Source organism: Periplaneta americana, chromosome 15 (assembly GCF_040183065.1).
Source record: "Periplaneta americana isolate PAMFEO1 chromosome 15, P.americana_PAMFEO1_priV1, whole genome shotgun sequence".
NCBI lineage: Eukaryota > Metazoa > Arthropoda > Insecta > Blattodea > Blattidae > Periplaneta > Periplaneta americana.
In genome coordinates, this window is record NC_091131.1 from 147,662,135 (window position 1) to 147,682,685 (window position 20,551).

Below are 20,551 nucleotides of genomic sequence, written 5' to 3' on the forward strand. Positions count from 1 at the left end.
AGTATACTTTGAAGTCAATACTCACGTTTTAGATGGCTGTTTTAACAACAATACGAGACAATACTGCACAGCGCACTTCCCACAACAACCATTACGATACTCTCACTTTATACTAACCGTTATTAGCGAAGAAACATAATTCGTTGCAAGAGTTTCGACATGAAAACGTAATATTGCCCATATTCCCCACGTGCCCATATTCCCCCGAATTCCCCTATATATTAATAAAGGAAACAATAGTAAAAAAAGTACTGGATATAATTTATTTAAATCTACAAAATGATATTCACATGTAGTTGAGATATTTAAAAAATGTTACAATATTACATGTAAACCCGAAGTTAACGTGAAGAATGTGCCTGTTTCTTGCGGCAGAGTTTGTCAATGTCCGGTGTCTTAGAAGTCAGTTGAAGATGTATATCGTCTTCTGTGTCCAAACAAGTTCGATATTTTGTTCTTGTAACCGTGTACCTCGGAAACGTCGTTTCACTGAGGTACACAGTAGGCTACCAAAAAGCAGTGAGAGAAATTTAGCTTTTGAACTTAATATCAAAAGATCCTCCCCTAACTTAACTCAAAATTCGGGAAATGGTTTGCTTTTAAATTATGCCCGACAGTGGCTGTTCGAAACCATGTCTTAAGGATCACATATCTGAAGCAGTGAGGGCTGCTGGTTTTGACATCACTGGAAATGGATCTACAATCCACTCATATTTCTTTAGAATCGATTCCTGAGTGTCCCTTGGAAAGTATGAATTGATATTTTGAAGCAAATTGTTAAGGTGTTTTTCATTATTGTTATGAATGAGACATTCATTGTTATGTTACGTTCTTCTATAAAGTTTGAAGTCAATGAGAAACGTAAGATCCTTATTGTTGACGCTTTCTATGTAGGACGCTATCTTTTTCTTCAGGGCGACAATTTCGTCATCAGCATCGGATATAGTCTTCCGTTTACCTTGTATGTATGTGCTGAATTTATTTTTGAAAAATGTCTGCCAAGTAACATAATTTTTACAACCATTCCTGATCATTCAAATAATCTGCTAACAAACTGTTCTGGTAATTTAAAAGTGAAGAAACTTCGGTTGGAAGTTCATGTAATCGGGACAAAGCTTTACCGCGCGACAACCATCGCACTTCTGTGTGTAATATTACTAACAATGACTTGTGTATACTACCCATTTCTTCACACAGGATTTTAAATAGCCCACACTGCGAAGGTCGTGCCTTAACAAAGTTGATCATTTTGACGGCGTTGTCTAGTACCTGCTTTAATAACGCTGGTATTTTTTCGTTGCGAGGGCGTGTCGGTGTAGTACACAGTGACTACTTGTCCAGTTTTTAAAACTTTCTTGATCCTTGTAACAGCGCCAGCAACAGGCCTTTGCGCCATCTGTGCACACGTCAATGCAATTGTCCCACGGTATCGAGTTTTCAATGAAGACGAAAAAATTTGAGTAGGCCTACCGCTTGTAGAGGATGGCAATGGCTGCAGAACAAAATATTTCATGAGAGAACCTGAAAATTCATACCGCACAAACATCATTAACATAGCTAATCCGGCAAAGACCGTGGATTTGTCAAGTTGTAACGAAAATTTCTTTTAACTGATACGGGAAACCATGATATTTTTTACGTCTTTTCATAGATTCTGGGTTCGATTATGCAGTGTTATTTGATAAGGACACACTGGAAATCAAGTCTGCAGTTTTCCCGTCCACAATGCACTTCACTACCTTCACTAATAGTGGTTTCATAAGAGTTTCAGCAAGGATGAGGTTTACCACCAAGAGTCTGGTCATGCCAACGTTTTCAGTGTTTTCTCGTTGTTTGTTTTACACGAGGTAAAATTTTGTCTGAACTGCATAGAGTTCGTCACTTTTTCTTTCGAAGTAGTCTGCAGTTTTATTTGTGAATTTTTGAATTGAGAAATGCCGTCTAAGCTTGGCAGGGAACATAGAATTATTGGGGAAAAAACTGTTACATATCACACATTGTGGACGTTCATCAGCAAACTCAGTGAATCCCATGTCCAAATATAAATCGAAAAGAAATATATTAAAGGTGATATGTTACAGTTGTATGAACACTAATAAGTAGTGTTCAAACAACTGTAACATATCACCTTTAATGTATTTCATAAAATCAATGAACACTGTATTATTAACCTAACATGTGTGTTTTATCATTAAATATAAATCACAATATTTTCGTTTGTTACTTTCAATACCTCTACATTGGGCATCGCAGACTCTGAGACAGGATCATGTTCAACATATTCCGAACTCAATTCCCAGGAATTCGCACTATCTTCTTTGAAAGTAAGGTTATTATAGCTGTTGTTATCTCCCTTTGACTGAGCACTGGTTGATGGCTAATGACTCTTACGTCTTAGGGACCCCGTCTTAAGCGACAGTTCCGATTCAACGAAAGTTTAGCTAACACATCTGCTATCAAATTAACATGCAGGTATACAGTATATATATTTTTTTGAGGTAACTTAACAGTTAATAGATTGTAGATTCCACGAATAACAAACGCTGCCTGCCCAGTATATAAAAAATAAAATAAATTTCGAGAATCATTGAGTACTTGGCAAGCAAGAAAGATCGAGATAGTTCCAGTGACGAGTAGATTTATTATTAATGCTTCCATGTAGCAAGAAGAACGCAAACTACTTTCTCAGAAAGTATTTTTCGCTTGATGGAAGTAGTTTCCGTTTTCCCGTTAGAGACTAGATGGAATTAGCAATTTTTGTCATCTTCATAACTTCCGCGGACGGAGCCCCTGAGAATCATTCGCGGAGCCCTAAGGGCTCCGCGGAGCACACTTTGGGAACCGCTGCTCTAGAGCAAAGTTAAAAGGTTAAGGTGCTCTCCTTGCTTAGCCCACAGTGAATTGGAAACGCATCTGACAGAAACTGACCTATACGGACTCTGCTGTACGTTTCACTGAGACACATTTTAATTAATCGAACTAGTTTCTTGGGAATATCAAATTCAATAAGAATATAATATAAAACTTCTCTCTTATTAAATTAAATTCAATTACAAATAATTTTACGTCATTGAGGTGTTTGATTCTATTGTCACTGTTTACTGTAGTGGTAAACAGCCCGCTTAAGGAAATTAAAGCGAGTTAGTTCTGGCGAATGCAACTTGTTTCTCGCTGGGAGGCAACAAACACAATCCGAAACATGAACGCAGCCATTTTCCGCATTCTGAATCTTTGTCCTTGTAAATACGAGGCTAACCCGATATGCTGTATGTGCCAGTGGCGGCTCCTGCATATTTCTTAAGAGGAGGAAAGAAGTTAACAGCACAAAATGACATATTCTTGAGAGAAACATGCTACAAATTAGCCTACATGCACACATGTAAGACCAGGTAGTGTTCGGGTTGGCCTTCCCTTTTGTATGGCAATAATCTGTTTTTGTAAACTGAGTTTCCTAAATTGTCCAAAATATATTATGTTTTCACTTCCATTCATTGTTGAATAATTACAGAAATTAACAATTACAAGGAAATTCACAACTTCGCAGCATTTTTCACGCACACTACAGCATCACGCGTGTTGGAAGAGACCAGCTACTAACACGTAACCGGAACCGTTTTACGGAAATGGAAATGGGAAATAATCTGAGGAAAGCGAGAACACTACACCCACTCACGTGGTTCTGTGTTGCCACATGTACATTTTACAAGGTCAGTATCACATGCTTTTGAAGAATGTCAGTTCTTCTAAGTCATACTACCATTATTGTTCAAAGCTGCCGGTGGCCGATTAATTTTTTTATGTTAAAAATAATATAGTTTGCAGTACTTTCAATTTCAAATATATTTGTACAAAACTGACAACTTGGCTGTTGTCCTGTCTAGTAGATAATGAATGGAAGTGAATTTCAGGGGCCAAAAATATCTGCGATACTAACGTAGAACTACTTCCTCTTTGTTTTATATAAATCTAACTTCAGCTTTCAGATATCCTCGAAAGTTTCAAACCATGAATAGTAGCTTATATAAAGTGCACTGAATAATCTTATTTTGATTTATGATTTTAAAAAAGTTTATATTATGGTGTCTTTTATAACTTTGCATTAAAACAGTTTTTATTGTGTCTCCTCCTAGATGTGTTATAGTCTGGTTGAATGCAAGATCGTTAGATGGCAGCGATAGCGAGCTTGCTGCAAGACCAGTTGGTTTCTATTTCCCGCCCATGCGCTGATTCAGAGGAGGATCTCCTCCCTATCCGTTCATTTACTAGTACTTGCTTTAAAACTCTGCTTCTTTCTCTGGCCGCTAGCGCGCTGTTGTCTGTGTGTTAACTGCAGTAAAGGAGGAAAGGATTGGCTCTCCTCCACACAAACAATCTCGTATCTTTCTCACAGTTTTCTAGCAACACATGAGTGTGCGTCGTTTAAAACTCGATCAACCGAGGTTTTCTTATAGCTGTGAACTTAAGAATTATCGAATCTTCCTCGAATTTCAAGCATATATTTCATTTGGTATTTACTTTCAAAAGAAGAAAAATGTGAGGAGGACGTTCCTCCCTTCCCTCCATCAATGTGCCTCCACCAAGCTTGGGTTAAATGGAACCTGCACGTCACGATGGTCGCGTTTATCCACATTTGTTTCACTGCATTGAGCACGGCTATTTAAAAAACAACCACCACCTTTTTAGGACTTAATGTTTCGTCAGCTAGGAGACACAAATTACATGACATAGGTGATTTTTGTCGGACAACAAACAAAATATCAACGGTGTGTTGTTACCATTCTCAATCCCGTGAATTGTGAATAGGCCTAGCTGTAAGAAATTTCTGGCACAAAATTGAAATGTTCCATCCATAAAAATACTTTTGCTTTGCACTAAATATCTTAGATTTGTTTCGCAGCCAAATATTATAACATTATCTGTGCAATCGTTCACCAATAAAAACTGTTCGGATTTATTTGTGACAATAGAAATTTCATTGATCGCAGCATGTACAGCTGTCAAAAAAAAAAGTGGCCGCACTCGTGAACAGCGAATATTTTCAAAGTCCACTTCGGGTCGCGGCGATGTTACACGATGCATGTGCTTGTACAAGCAGTTCCGGAACTATGAAAGTGTTCCATATCTGCGCCTCGTAGACCAGCGGTAGAGTGCTTGTTTAATGATTCAAAGGTCGTGGGTTCGGGCCTTCTTCAAGTTTTCATTTTATTTTTTAATCGTTCTTTAGCGATGTAAATGATATTCAAATTATCATTTATATCCAGTTATCGTTGTTTATGGATATCACGTTATTTATATTTTGTTATCGTTCTTTAGAAATATGAATAAAATTCAGGTCATCATTTGTATTCTGTTATCGTATTATAACGATATGAATAATAATATTTATTATTGTATCTCCAATGGGGGTTAGCCCTATTTTACATATGTATGTTAGGGCTATAGCTTTATACACTAAAAAGATAAGCATAAAGAGAAATGGAAAAGAAAATTAAATTAGCTTACGCGATGTAAACAAAACATAAACAATCCGTAAATTAGGCATTGCGATTGCAAAACAAATATCAGGTATCAATTTGAAACATACAAAAACATTAACAACACACATACGTAACACTTCTATAACACAAATATGCAGCTTTCCGTACCATACATCATAAATTAATACACAATAGTCACCCAAACACAATCAAACTATAATTACGACATTGCGACGACATCAAGCATCCCTTAACTGACTCACATACATAACAAATCAAGCATCCGTTACAACACATACACTTCAACATAGTAACCACACTTTTGAAAGTTACAAATTTGGCTCCAAGAAGAATAAATAGGACACTGTTACTAATTAATATTCTTCTACAATTTCTTAAATACATCTGTAATAAATCTGTGAAATTCCGATATGAATAATATTCACGTTTTTTATATTGTTATCGTTCTTTAGCGATTTAAATACTATTCAAGTTATCATTTATATTCTGTTTTCCTTCATTAGCATTATAAAACAATATTCAAGTTATTTATATTGTTATTGTTCTTTCGCAATATATTAATTAAACAAACCGATATTTATCATTTATATTCTGTGCAGCTGGCTACGGACTGGAAGGTTCGGGGTTCGATCCCAGGTGGTGACAGGATTTTTTTCTCGTTGCCAAACTTTCAGAACGGCCCCGAGGTTCACTCAGCCTCTTATAAAATTGAGTACCGGGTCTTTCCCGGGGGTAAAAGGCGGCCAGAGCGTGGTGCCGACCACACCACCTCATTCTAGTGCCGAGGTCATGGAAAGCATGGGGCTCTACCTCCATGCCCCCCAAGTGCCTTCATGGCATGTTACGGGGATACCGTTACCTTTTTTTATCGTTCTTTAGTGATACTGTATAAATAATATTCAAGTTATTTATATTGTAATCGTTCTTTAGCGATATAAATAACATAAATTTAATATTATGTTTGGAAAAATCCAGTTGCATAATACTGGTATTAGTTTTTCTTTTTGTATTATTACATTATACTATCTTGAACCACAATAAAATGAAAAGGAGTAACGAGGAATTGAACCTGAGACGTTGACATCTAAATTCCGACGTTCGTCCGCTGAGCTACGAGAGCAAAAGTGTGGAAACATTTTCGGAAAATTGGCCCAATCACACTCTAAGATTTTCTGATGATTCGTAGAAGCTAGTCCAGGATGCGGGGGGCAAAGGCTAATTGAGATTTCCCGGTCTCTGACCGGGTCAAACATCCTGATAGAATTAATATTTAACCCTTGCCGTGACTTTCGGTGAAATCCGGAGGGCCCAATTAGTCAAATCCACTCTCCTCATCTCCACGCTTGGGCCCCCTGGAATTTAATAAGATGCGAAAGAGATAGTGGTGTGCGGAAAGCAACGGGATGTTACCGCATTTAGGCCTATACTTCCCAAGAAAACTGCAAACATGAACAAAGGAAGTTTTTAATAGAAGAAGAAGGATCTTCTGCGGACCTCTGAAAAAAGAACTAAGGAAGAGACTAGTGAAGTGCTTTGTGTGGAGTGTGGCATTGTATGGGGAAAGAACATGGACATTACGAAACGAATTGAAGCATTTGAAATGTGGATGTGGAGAAGAACGTGTAAAGTGGACAGACAGAATAAGAAATAAAATTGTGTTTGAAAAAGTGAGTGAAGAAAGGATGATGCTGAAACTGATTAGGAAGAGAAAAAGGAATTGGTTGGGTCTCTGTTGAAAAGAATAATAGACGACATTAGGATACGTGGATCATAAGCGAGACTAAGAGGAAGGCAGAAAATAGGAAAGATTGGAGATTGCTGGGTTTGTAATGAAAGACCTGCCCATGGACTTCAGAATGCCTGGAATATCGTGTCTAAGAACAGTCGCTATTTGCAAAGACTAGTCAATTCCATGCCCACTCGACTGCAAGATGATCGAGATAAGAGGAAGATAGACTAAATATTGAATTGTGGCTTTTTGTTTTGTTTTTTGAACGCTTAATTGTTTGAATGTTTTAAGGCCGACGCCAGTAAATTTGTTATGTTTATGCCACGAAAGATATTTTATTGAGAATAAAATCTTTTTTCTTTCCATTTGCAGCCACAATATCATAAAGATAATGATAAAGTCATGGCATAATATATTAATGAACCTGATGTTAATTACTAAAATAATCATAAAAGAGAAAGGAGCCATTATGTCTAGTTTGTCTCTCTCAAAAACAGAACAAAAAAGGACATAAAAAGCACGAGGTTGTAGTCGAACGCAGGACCTCATGAATAAGAGGCTTGAACGCTACCATTATGCTATCGAATAACACACAGCATACTTCAATTATAACTGTAGATATCAGGCAACGTGGTCCAACAACATGTAACATCGCCTGTCTCCGAATTGTAGCGAAGATACCCGAAGGGAACATTGTTTCAGGAGAGCGGCCACTTTTTCTTTTGACAGCTGTACAATAAGGTTAAAAATAATGGATGGCGACAAATGTCTTTAAGTTCTAGAAACAGAACAGTGCGCATGTCCGTCTCTTCAAGCTCAGTTCACAAGATGACACAATCAAACCATGTAAATATGCTGTATTTTGTTCTAAAATATGTTATAAAATAAAACGAAGGGTTGATTCTAGCTGCATCAGGAACTCTGAAGAGTGAAATAGTAATAAAATTGATAAATACTAAATCTATCGAAACGGAGTTCAACGAGAAAGCTACGTAATAAGGTGGATTAAAAATTGCTTTGAAAATGCTTTCCATCACCCTCACCTGGGACTCCATTTAATTCGTCTGACATAACAGCAGCTCCGTCGTAAGTTTGGGCAATGAGTTTATTTCTGCAATCAAATCGGTCCAAAATGTTAATTAAAAATTCGCAAAATTTGCTGCACTTCTGTCAGAACTAACGTCACTGAACCTTAGAAATTTTTCAACGAGTGTCATTATGTTTGTATCGCAACACAGTAGATAATTGTGATAAGTTAGTAATATCTGACGTTTCATCCAACAAAATTGAAACAAATTTTGTGGTTATAATTTGTGATTTTGTTTCCTCTAGCATGACTGCACCAATGGATTGAATCAAGTCATTTTGGATCGAAAGTGACGTACCCGTAAAAACACTTGAAATAGCTAAATGAATTCTCAATTTACGTCATATTTGACAAGTAATTTTAATAGTTACACATAGTTGCCGCGATTATTTTAATCTTCCCTTTCTTTATGACCGTGGAAAGCTAGTTTCTGTTTGTCTTAATGACACGTTATAGATGCCAATGTTTTCAGAATTTGGTGTTCTTTAACTTTTCCATTGTGTCCAATAACGCTCTCCCGTTTCTGTTGATTAAAATTAAATTATGGTTTATTTAACGACGCTCGCAACTGCCGAGGTTATTTCAGCGTCGCCGGTGTGCCGGAATTTTGTCCCGCAGGAGTTCTTTTAACATGCCAGTAAATCTACTGATATAAGCCTGTCGCATTTAAACACACTTAAATGTCATCGACCTGGGCCGGGATCGAACCCGTAACCTCGAGCACAGAAGGTCAGCGCTATGCCAACTGCACTACCCAGGCCGATGTTTCTAGTGATAAATTTGTAAGTCCATTCTTGTTATTCCGAATGTTCTCAGAGTTATGAGCGCATGCATATGAGAGTCAGATTTCTCGTGCCTTGAAATCGCAGTATTGAGGTCTGAATAACCGCTCCAAATAAAAGGCGGGGCCAGCAAAATAATTTACACAATACTTCAGAATCGCAAAGTCAAACAGTTCTGTTATACAGATCGGGATTAAAACTTCGCACGAAAGTTTTATTTCCTGATTTTAAGTCGCATTCGATAAGTAATGGCAACAATATTGTAAATCAGTGAGCCTAGCGGTGACACTGAAATCTTATACTACATAATAGAGCAGCGATTGTTTCATAAATCTGCAATATTGAAAGTCTCGAAATAGCCATATTTTGTAAATACAGTGGCTGTTTCTGATCTGTAGTAAACAACACAGTCCTAAAGGTACGAAAAAAGGTGCCTAATAAAAATCCAAGTTGCAAGAGAAAAACATGCAACTCAGTGCTTTAGGGCATTACAAGAAGCCTGTGGGAGAGAAGTCCTAGCATACTGAACTATTGCAAGTTAGGTGGAAGCGAGGCATTCGCTTTCAATCGAGAGTTGATATCCGAAGAGCTTTAGATTGATCAGTGAGACAGATATCCAGAAATGCTGCTGCAGATGGAGTTCCAAGAATTTCACAACGTATTGTTGACATGACAGGAGACTATTTGAAGTATATAATGTCAAAAGTAACCTAAATAAATAAGTAAATAAATAAATAAATAAACAAATAAATAAATTATTTATACTCTTAAATAGACAATATGCTACTTCATTGGAAACCCTCTTCGCCATACCTTCGTCAGCAATAACAACAAACTTCATTTACCACTTAAGTTAAATTTTCCTCTAGCAAGCAAATTGAACTTAACTGCACTCTGCTTACAACAATGGAAATATAGATTGGACAAGAAAAATAATGCAGATGCCAGCTGCATAATCTACTGCTTACAACAATGGAAATAGATTGGACAAGAAAAACAATGCAGATGCCAGCTGCATAATCTATTAATAAAACACGCGAAACTGTAATATGTTAATGACAGAATAGCTAATATTTTTGTGAGCTATCTCAATCCTTTCTTTTAGAAGCAATATAGCGTAACTTTAAATGCGATAGGAAGGCTCCAACAGAAACACAATAAACTGTTACGCTGCAGGCTCATTTTTAAAAATATTTATCATACACTTACACTATTTTGACAGTAAACGTAATGCAATCCAAAGAGTCTAGAACAATCATGTCAATTGATGCTCATAGGAGCAAGCGCGCGCTTTAGAGCTCAGGAGAGCCTGAGCGCTTTACAGCGAAAAGGAACAAGACAGACGAAAGAGGTAGTATTCGCCGCTTGGTCGAGCTATATTCAGGGATGGCCAGCACTAATTCAATAGGTTAAGGGAAGAGAACTTATTAAAACTGTATCCATGTTAATTTTTAGATTTATCTGAGAAGTATAAGTGCATTATAAGAATGCAAGTTTTAGTTTTAATGCTCATTTTTCACAAGTTTGAATTTTTTTATTCAAAAGAAATATTTTCTCAACTTTTTTTTATTGAAAAATGAAATTTTCAGATATAGGTCTATTTATTTAGTAGCCTTACAGAATGTTTTCGTAACTCTAATATACCGTAAATACGTATACTGAAGAGAGTGTATTGAACATTTTGAAAATATTCGCATGGAAATTCTTTGTAAGGAAATGGATTAACAAAGCAACTACTGTTACATCATAAGCAAAAGTATACGCGCCCATGTGTTGTAAAAATGTCAGCTCTATAGCTTCAGCACATTTCGAGAAAATAATTTAATATTCTGATGATAGAAAGTCGCTCACCAATATCACCTTAAAAGCATAATGCGGTAAGAGTTTGTTATGGAATATTAGTTACTTTTAAAACATATACAGCACCGAGGTAACTTTGTTTTGTACTGTAATATTGTTTTGATTAGTTTATTGATTACTTTTATAAGGCCGAAGGTATCATCAATATAAATTCCAACTTATTATGTCATACTCAATCTTTTTCTTTGGGATATCACTTTCTTTATGAATGATGTGTTTCATCCACTTAGTACAGTATAGTTGTACTACTATGGAATTTATGTGAATATTCCTTCATAACTCTTTATTATGTTATTAACATTTAAAACACAACTGCAATATTAAGAAATTGGTATTAGTACTTTTGTTTTATAGACAATATGGATAATATCAAACAGAAAGAAGCCATATAAAAATAACGACATAACATTTCACATTCCGATTGAAGTTTGTGCACCACTGTTTTCTTAATCCAATAGGCTGCTTATTCATATACACAACCCTTCCTCTTTCCGTACTAAGCGCTTGATGCCCGCTCACGACGTCAAGGTCAGAAAAATGCGCTTGCTTTGACATCACTGGTCTAGAACGTTAAATAGCCTACGCTATTTTAGCCATTTTTGTAGATACGCTATTCTGATCCTAAGCCGGCGCTTTTATCTTTAATTTACGATACAGAATAAGGCAGAAAATAGGAACGATTGGAGAGTGCTGGATTTGCAGTGAAAGACTTGATCTTGGACAGAAAATAATATATGAATTAGATCTATTCCCTCGTGTTACATATTATCAGGGAAATTCGAGCTAATGATTTTAAAATCTTCGTCCTCGGCCATGTTAGAGGTTCCGAACCTTGAACTTACTAATAGGAAACGTATTAAGTATAAAACCATACCAGACCAAGAGTGACGTAGGTACGCTGTCTTTACCTTCAAAACAGTTTTTCAAACAATACAAGTTCCGGGAAGTAGGTAACCTCCTCATTTTTTCTTTGTGCGTTTTAAAATGTCTATAATATGACAATGTGACAGGGAAGAGTAATGGATACACAGTATAGGCTATTTCCGAAATCCGATCACAGAAATCAACGAGAAAACAGTAGCGTAGCATTTCGGATTGCTAAATAATCCTTCTATTGTTGCTGGAATAAAATAATTACTTAAAAACAATAAAGTTACATACGCATGTGTAGTAAAGTACGGTGAAAATTCGGTGGACATCAATGTTTTGTGAAACCTTTAAACAATTAATTAAAATTAATTAAATACTGCAATGTTTAAGACTACATCTTACACATCTGAAACATTTCCGTGTTTTTATTAATTATTTTTGGTTCCTGTATATTTAACAGTTTTCACTCCAAATTTTTAAAGAATATTGGAAGGGAAACTACATTAAGTTATTCATCAACCTCTTTTTGGTTCCTGTATATTTAACAGCTTTCGCTTCAAATCTTTAAGAATAACAGAAGGGAAACTCCATTATTCATCAACCTCAAACGTCAGCAGTAATAACAAAGACATCTCTTTGCACAGTTCCAGAAAAACGATTCGAGCCGCCTAATTTTACAAAGTTCCAGACAAAATGCATTGCACATGTGCAGTAAACAAGAGCGCCTGTATATATGCTACTTGTGGACAGTCTTGTGAAACTTGTTGTCCACATAGAGGAGGACTGCCATCAAGACTCTGCCAATTACTTTTTTCTGGTACTGTACAATACAGGGATGCAGTGGAGGTGGAGCGACGCTCCGGCACTGTGTTCGAAGGTGGAGCGGAGCTCCGGCACTGATTTGGAATTTTAAAATCTGTTTTGACATCACAGTACTTTCCCAGCTAACGATATCTCAATTAATGTCAGAATATTTAGTGATTATATTATCTGTGCTTCCTTTAGAAAATCGGAACAAATTTGGCAGTAGAAGGTCGCGAGACTACTAGAAGCGTAGACGGGGTGTGTGATAAAATGGAGGAAGAATCAGTGACAGGACAACTACCAAACTAAACTTTAGTACGCCTGCGCGAAATGATCCCATTCCTAATTCACTTTAATTTCGTATCGTATTTCGTTAGTTTTCGCGTCTTTGTACGATACAAGAGATTGTCTATGGTGTTACTTACCGAAATGTGTTGCATTTGTTTCCCAATTATTTTACGAAGTGAATTTTAAACAGTTAATTTACTGCCTATAACGTGACTAAAAGATTGCTTGAAACTTTTGTTTTTATCTATTGCCCTTCAGTAAATATGTAACAAAATAAACATAGACCAAAAAAAACATTAAATTCTTTCTTTTCTCGTGCCATTGCTGTTACCAGTGGAGTTACAAAAGCTTCCTCTTCTAATATTGTTGATATCTAAGCCCATCGCTTCTATTTGATGAACCTAGTAATTCAACCAGAGATACTGTTATAGAAGATACAGTTCCAGTATGACTGCAAAGAATATTCAACGTCATAATGTTCAAAATAGTGAAAGACAAAAAGTCGGCCTGCAAAGTGAGTGGCCGAATGTATGGAATGAAGAAAATATGACGTGATCAAGAAAAAAAGAAGCTTATCCGGGATTGATTGTAAGCAATGTAATAAGCTAGGCTGTAAGTGTGCAATGAAGTAACTACATTAGGTGCATTTAAAAAAGAGTGTATTTCTGTATCTAATGAATGGCGCTCATATTTAGTAAATTACTACGGATCGAACAGATCAGCTTAAGTCACTGCGAAAAAAAAAGTCATTGAACACAAGAAATCCAATGCTCATAATATAGCACAAAAATTATTGATACGTCTGAAAAGCAATCAATTGAAAATGTTGGCGAATAAACGAGTGCAGCCCACCGTGAAGCAACAAAAGCGAAATTTAGATCAGTTTATTACACTGCGCAGAATGATCACCCTTACAGTGACCATTTCGGTTTACTTGAGCTTCAGAAGCTAACTGGAGTAGGTATTGATTGGTGTTGCCTTGCATTCTCCTTACAGTCTTACTTTATGGCATTTCTTTCTCTGTCTTATTTTTTTTTGCATCCAAAACTTCCCCCTTCCCCAAAGGTTAAAAAACAGAGCTCCGGCACTGTAAAGTTTGGGAATACAACCCAACCGCGAAACCACCGATATAGCCTATTCAACGGTTTTGAAATATTGTCGTAATTTTGCCATCTTTATATGACAAGTCTAACTTATATCGAGTTATTTCGTATTTAAATTATAATTTCTATTCGAATATTATACAAGATATTGGATAGTTCATATAAATAATGGGATCAGAAGCACTCCTCTTCATATCACAGCCACTTGAATATGGACAATTTAATTCTATTAATTCAGACGTATTCGGTACAAAATATGCAAATAAAAATGGAAACTTCTCACATTTAAAAAAAGGGGCGCCATTAAAATGCATGCGTGCAACTTTGATAATAATTTATTATAATGTTTACATGAAACATATTTTTAAACATAACACTCATTCATGTGGAAATTGATTAATATAGTTAAAATGTATTATAAAAAATCAATAAAATACTTTGCATCTCTTGTTCACATTTCACTTGAACGAAATTCAGCGGTAGCTTCAAAAGCAGGTCTACCTACAAATGTGATGATTCGGGTCTATCTTTAAGTGTACAGGTAGGCCTACGGACATAAAATTTGGAGCTCCCTTATTGTATAACTTTCGCTTACAACACACTGCGCATGTGCAGTAAACAAGAGCCCCTGCATATGCTACTTGTGGACAGTCGTGCGAAATTGTTGCCTACATACTGGCGGACTCCCGTCAAGACTCGCTCCAAGTTTTAATTCCATATCTATAGGTCTGCAACATCTTGAGAGTTGAGAGAGGAGCCTCATTTGTCTATGTTCTTAGGCCCTAATATAGTAATGTCACAATTAAAACTCAATAATAATAATAATAATAATAATAATAATAATAATAATCACTGCCGTAGCTTTGGCGGCAGTGACTTTGTCTGCTGATCCGGAACTGAGTTGAGGAATGGGTTCGATTCCCGCTTGGGCCGATTACCTGGTTGGGTTTTTTTCTGAGGTTTTAGCTCAAGTGTAAAGCGAATATCAGGTAGCCCTTGGCGAATTCTCGATCTCATCTCGTCAAATACATCTCGCTATTACTAATTTAATAAAATGTACACAACCCAGTTGTTGATACAGCGTCGTTAAACAAACGACTAAAATAATAATAATAATAATAATAATAATAATAATAATAATAATAATAATAATAATAATAATAATAATAAGATATCCATTATAGCTATATTATACACCCATGTTTCCAATTATCGAACTACAATCTCAACTTGATTGTCCCAGACCAGACACATCTACTATGGAAGTAGCGGTTGATATTAATCTCAGGGTAGAGTGGAAGGAACTCCGCATATTTTTTCCGCTTCAAAATGGAGATCAGAAATATATTTTAACGGACGTCTAGTGAAAGGCGTAATACTATGATAAAGGCTTCCGTTAAAAAGGGCTGACAGTACCTATTTCAAATAAGAAGCATTTTTAATTGATTATTTTTACCAATTTTCCCATCGATAATGACTGAGATAATTTATAAGAGATTTTATTATTATTTCATGTATTAAATTTTTAGCTATGCGGTCTGATCCTCCCTCGGGCTTGGATGGGTGTCCTTCTTTAATATTCTGTCCTGTGCGTATCTCTGTGGAGGTCTCTATGCTCTGCTGACCTCAGGCTTAGGGAGGCCCACATGAGTCGATGACTAGTGTGTGGTACAGAGAAAATCATTCCCTCCCCTGTAGACATTGGCGTGTAAGTCCTACAATAGGAGGTTAAACGGGAGAGAGGGAAGGGAAAGAGGCCTGAAATTGGTCTGCCTTGTCGCTATGCGCTGGGTATACGTGAAACGAGTATTAGGACTAAGGACTAAATTAAATCTTTTCGTATGAAGTAACATGGTCAAATTAAGGCCTCTTGGGGTTTCATGCATACAACCTCTACACGTCTACAAAACAGATGTTCAATACATTAGTAGCCTAAGCTTATTCGAACTGTACCTTTTAAACCAGTTCTATCTTTGAAGTAGTGTATTATTTGTATTCCAACATTGTAACAGGAACAAACTGTGCATTGTAAGCTTATAATAATTATCGTCACTTATACACGAATGTTAAAACAATAATTGTAACATAGTAGGCCTATACAACAGTGGCGTGCAGTGAAAGTTTTCAGCTGTAAGGGGACTGTTATGCACTTATGAGTATGACACTTTTTAACAAATCTGCACAGAGAACAAATTATAAAAACGTTAACCCTTACCACTTAGTAGGTCATATACAGGGCCGCCGACAGAATTTATGGGCCCCTATGCAATACTGTACTCGGACCCCTTGAAAAAAGTAACAATTACAAGTTACCAGTTATTCTAACCATAATAATTATTGCAAAATAAATAAAAAATAACCTCATACACAGATACGAACTTAAAAGTATACACTTCTATTATGTTGAAAACGTTTAGCAAAACTTCATATTAGGACAATAACATTATTCTTAAACACCTGTATTTTCTAACTTGCAGTCCAACATCAACAAACAACTCCCCTTGACTTCACTGATGAAAAATCATCAACTACGGTTATGTCATCAAAATTTAAAGACCTAGCAAGATCACTCTCCAGACTAAGGAGACAAGGTTACTCAGTAATTCTTGACACATTGTTTATCTGAATAAAATTTTTATTTCCTTCATTTTGCTGAAGGATCTTTCAGCATCAGCAACTGTCACAGGAATTGTATAGAATATTCTAATGGTTATGCAAATATTTGGAAATAAATTATCAAGTTTTAATTCCCTCAGACTATTTAGGAGATTCATAGGTTTCAGTGGGGTTGGCCCTAAATTAGAGGCATGAATTGATTTTATATATTTCGGCTCATCACTGATCTCTTTATTAATACGAGTATCTTCATAGTATTTTTCACGCAGTCTAGCACCCATATTAATATCTTCCAATTTTTTCTGTCTCTCCTTGTGGTTCTCAGCTCCCGACTTATGCCTGTACTTGTCCATTGTGCAGTTAAACTATAACCAGTAACACTAATGAACAGAATTTACTAGACAAACGACAATGAAGAGATGAAAAGTTTCGACACGAAACATACAGTGTACTGAAAGAGAAACGTATCCTGTGACTTCGGTTTGAGAGAGTCCACTGGCATATTGTGGTGGGCAAGCTGGGGTTTGATAGTTAAAAAGGACAAGCCAATAAATAATTGAACGTGTTCAGTACAAGCGACGGAACGTAGTTCAGGCAAATGCCGGGGCCCTCAAGTGTCGTGACGGTGAACGTTAATGCGGGAAACCGATCTTCTATTATATACATAAAAGTCAAATATTTATATATGAAGTGGTAATTTGTATTAATTCTACTGTTGTTGAGTTAATATGTCAAATTTATGTAACAAATATTCTTACAAAATTTTATACTACCCGTATATATCTGTAAATAATTATCCGTGATAATAAAAAGTAAACAGACTCACTTAATCTGACGGGCCCTTATTGGTCACGGGCCCATATGCACTCGCCCCTTTTGCCCCCCCCCTATTCGGCGGCCCTGGTCATATATGCCATATTACAATTAGGATTTTATCATGTTAGTACAGTATAGGCTAGGCATATGACACATATCAGTTTTATATTCAAATAAAGTATCTATTAAACAATCTTGCAATTTGTACATCAATTGAATGTTTGGTGCTATGTTAACATGAAAATGAAGTGAAATACTAGCGATATGTCAGTGTGGTAAGGTTTCTGCCGTCAGGAGTCTCCCATTTTGAGGTGACATTCAAATATTTGAATCTTTATCGAATGGTAGACCTAACCTTTTAGGGCTGTCCCGAACTTTTAAGTGAGTTTGATCCGTTCCTCGATTCATGGCTCATTATATTGCGAAGTACGGGAACAAAGGAAAAGGCAGTTTATCTTACCTTTCTTCCGACGTTCGTGATGAATTTATAAATATAATGAGAAAACAGTTTTCCAGAAAATAATGAGAGAAATCAGTGATGCTCACTACTCCTCACTAATCATCGACTCTAATCCTGATGTATGAAATACAGACCAGCTGACATCTGCACGATACTCTTCGCTCAACGATTCCTATGCCAATGAACGTCTTTTAAAATTGTGACCAGGTGTTTGTCATAAACGTGAAAGTTTGAAAAAGGCAACTCTGAGTTTACTTGATGAACTTACACTAGACATCAAACTGTGTCATGTGCAAAGTTACAATAATGCCTCGGATACTTCAGGTGGTCTTCAATCAAGAATAAAAAGCAAAAATCAACTTGCTGAGTAGACCTACGTACCACACTCATTGAACTTAGTGCTGTTGTGCGACAGAAAAAGCCTCCATGGAAGCAACAATTTTTTATCGTTTTTCCAAGGGTTGTACAATTTTTTTCATCATCTACCCATATATACAGCATAGGCCTTTTTAAGAAGTGCATCAAAAGAGGCACAAAGGAAAAAACCGAACTTAAGCAAACACGAGTGACACAAGATGGTCTGCAAGAGCTAACGGCTTTCGAGCTTTAGTTTCTGGACACACGGAAATTGAACACGCTCTTGAAACTCTGATGAAAGATACCTCTCATACATCTGTGACCTGACACTAGAATGACAGCACAGTCTAGTACAGTACTGTCAGAGTTATAAGCTCCAAAACCGGTTGTGGAGCTAGAGTCGGAGCGTGAACTTGCTTATGTCTGTGGAAACACCGGAGCACGCAACGAGTCTAGTGGAGCGCACGGCTCCGTTTAGTCTCTGTCTGACAACGCTGGTCTAGTATATACAGTCACGAAGCTTGAGTTGTGAGGGTACTAGGAACAATAGACTGTGCCGGTACTATTTCGCATTGTCTGTGATGAGGCGATAGTAGCGATCCTAGTGGTTGGCAAATATCTATGGATGCATATTCCCTACGTATTAAGCTTCGTGACTGTATATACTAGACTGTGATGATAGCTCGTGGGATTCGTAAAAAATTCAGCTACTTGAAGACTGCTCTGTTTGCTGTAGTTTGGAACGATATTCTACAAAGAGTGGACAAAACCAATGAAACATGATGAAAACAAGAAATAGACTTAGTTAACGTCAATAAACAGTTACATACTTTACAGTTATTTTTAAAAGAAAATAAATTCCTAGAGTATTAAAACTCAGCACTATAACTGTGTGGACTGCCATTTGCAAACCAAGAACGGAGCAGAATACGAATATTGTTTGTGGTTGCCGACGAAAAAACGAGGACTTAAACCAGAAAAGGACCTGAGAGGTACATTTCGAACAGGGTCTTCCTATTATAGACACTCTAATTGTGCAACTAACAAAAGAAGAGATTACTATCAGTCACTTAAAAGCAGATTTTGAAATATTTTGGAATCCTCATGAGAAGGAATCATGTGACTTTACGATTCAAGCAAAAAGGGTAGCTCAAATCTACCAATAAGACATAGACCTGATGGATTGTTAGATAGAAACGCTAGGGCATGAGTCACAGCAGAGGACTATGCTTACGGAATGTCATCTAGTTATTTAGAGAGAGTAACGTAGCCTGCATGATCAACTTAGCTTCGCAGACGAGTGTCTGCACTTCGGAGCCTACTTGAGATTGAAGAACATACGAGCAATTAAGAGATATCTATTCGTATATCAAAAAAAATCTCTTGGAAAGCACATTTCCAAACTCAGAAGTTGTAATTAGGATCTACTTGACTTTGCCTGTTACAAACTGCACGACGGACAGAGGATTCTTTGCAATGGAAAAAAAAAATAATAAAAATGAAAAAACGTCGATAATGGTCTTCGAAAGCTAAATACCTTAATGTTATGCACGCAAAATGACATCACTTTAAAAATGGACTTTAAGGATTTGGTGGACGAGTTTGCTCGTTCCATGCTCAGAAAGAAGTCTGTTATGTAATTAAATAATAACGACTTCAAAAACTGAAATGTGTAGCCTAAAGACGACAAAATTGTATTGTGATAACTAGTCTAAGTACTATATTTAAATGTCAGTGTAATAACGTTTTATTTTATCGTTAAAAGTATAAGCAAACACAAATATAAATGTAAATCAATTGTAAATGTCCCGCGCCGTGGCGTCGTGGTCTAAGGCATCCTGCCTAGGACTCACGTTACGGAATGCGCACTGGTTCGAGTCCTCATGGGGGAAGAAATTTTCTCATGAAATTTCGGTCTGTGTATGGGACCGGTGCCCATCCAGCATCGTGATGCACTTGGGGAGCTACGATAGGTAACGAAAGCCAGCTGTAACGGCTGGGAGGATCATCGTGCTAACCACACGATACCTCCATTCTGGTTGGATGATCTTCCACCTCTGCTTCGGCATGTGGGCGTGAGGCCAGCAGCCGGCTGGTTGGTCTAGGCCCTTCATGGGCTGTAGCGCCACGGATTATTAATTTGCAAATAGTTTTAGAATGAGATAGGTGGGATGCTGTAAAATATTCAGTTCTTATGCACATCTTAAAAGAAACACTAATTTTTTTTTTACAGTTACCGGATGACAGTCCAGAATACGGCGAATTCATAGGTGGTGATAAA